This window comes from Hordeum vulgare, chromosome 7H (genome assembly GCF_904849725.1).
Source record: "Hordeum vulgare subsp. vulgare chromosome 7H, MorexV3_pseudomolecules_assembly, whole genome shotgun sequence".
Taxonomy (NCBI): Eukaryota; Viridiplantae; Streptophyta; class Magnoliopsida; order Poales; family Poaceae; genus Hordeum; species Hordeum vulgare.
In genome coordinates this window covers 550,629,799-550,631,694 of record NC_058524.1, presented here as the reverse complement: position 1 = coordinate 550,631,694, position 1,896 = coordinate 550,629,799, and positions in this window count along the sequence as shown.

Genomic DNA, 1,896 nt, shown 5'->3' with positions numbered 1-1,896 from the left:
GTAAATGAGTCTTCATTCAATACAATTATAGCATGGATAATAAACTATTATCTTGATACAGGAATTATAATAATAACTACATTTATTATTGCCTCTAGGGCATAATTCCAACAGTCTCCCACTTGCACTAGAGTCAATAATCTAGACCTCACATCACCATGCGAATTACATTGTAATAAATATAACACCCATACAGTTCTGGTGTCGATCATGTTTTGGCCGTGGAAGAGGTTTAGTCAGCGGGTCTGCTACATTCAGATCCGTGTGCACTTTGCATATATTTACGTCCTCTTCCTCGACGTAGTCGCGGATGAGGTTGAAGCGTCGTTTGATGTGTCTGGTCTTCTTGTGAAACCGTGGTTCCTTTGCTAAGGCAATGGCACCCGTGTTGTCACAGAACAAGGTTATTGGATCCAGTGCACTTGGCACCACTCCAAGATCCGTCATGAACTGCTTCATCCAGACACCCTCCTCAGCCGCCTCCGAGGCAGCCATGTACTCCGCTTCACATGTAGAATCTGCTACGACGCTTTGCTTGGAACTGCACCAGCTTACTGCACCCCCTTTAAGAATAAATACGTATCCGGTTTGCGACTTAGAGTCGTCCGGATCTGTGTCAAAGCTTGCATCGACGTAACCTTTTACGGCGAGCTCTTCGTCACCTCCATATACGAGAAACATCTCCTTAGTCCTTTTCAGGTACTTCAGGATATTCTTGACCGCTGTCCAGTGATCCACTCCTGGATTACTCTGGAACCTACCTGCCATACTTATGGCCAGGCTAACATCCGGTCTAGTGCACAGCATCGCATACATGATAGAACCCATGGCTGAAGCATAGGGGACAGAGCGCATATGCTCTCTATCTTCATCAGTTGCTGGGCACTGAGTCTTACTCAATCTCGTACCTTGTAAAACTGGCAAGAACCCTTTCTTGGACTGTTCCATTTTGAACCTCTTCAAAACTTTATCAAGGTATGTGCTTTGTGAAAGTCCTATCAGGCGTTTTGATCTATCCCTATATATCTTAATACCTAGAATGTAAGCAGCTTCTCCTAGGTCCTTCATAGAGAAACTTTTATTCAAGTAACCTTTTAAGCTCTCCAAAAGCTCCACGTCGTTTCCAATCAGTAATATGTCATCCACATATAATATTAGAAACGCCACAGAGCTCCCACTCACTTTCTTGTAAATACAAGATTCTCCAACCACTTGTATAAACCCAAATGCTTTGATCACCTCATCAAAGCGTTTGTTCCAACTCCGAGATGCTTGCACCAGTCCATAAATGGATCGCTGGAGCTTGCACACGTTGTTAGCATTCTTAGGATCGACAAAACCTTCGGGCTGCATCATATACAACTCTTCCTTAAGGAAACCATTAAGGAACGCCGTTTGACATCCATCTGCCAGATTTCATAATCGAAAAATGCAGCTATTGCTAACATGATTCTGACGGACTTAAGCATCGCCACGGGTGAGAAAGTCTCATCGTAGTCAATTCCTGGAACTTGTGAAAAACCCTTTGCCACAAGTCGAGCTTTATAAACGGTCACATTACCGTCAGCGTCCGTCTTCTTCTTAAAGATCCATTTGTTCTGAATAGCCTTGCGGCCCTCAGGTAGTATCTCCAAAGTCCACACTTTGTTCTCATACATGGATCCTATCTCGGATTTCATGGCTTCTAGCCATTTGTTGGAATCTGGGCCCACCATTGCTTCTTCATAACTTGCAGGTTCATTGTTGTCTAACAACATGATCGATAAGACGGGATTACCGTACCACTCTGGAGCAGCACGTGATCTCGTCGACCTGCGTGGTTCAACAGAAACTTGAACTGGAGTTTCATGATCATCATCATTAACTTCCTCCTCAACCGGCGTCGCAACGACAGAG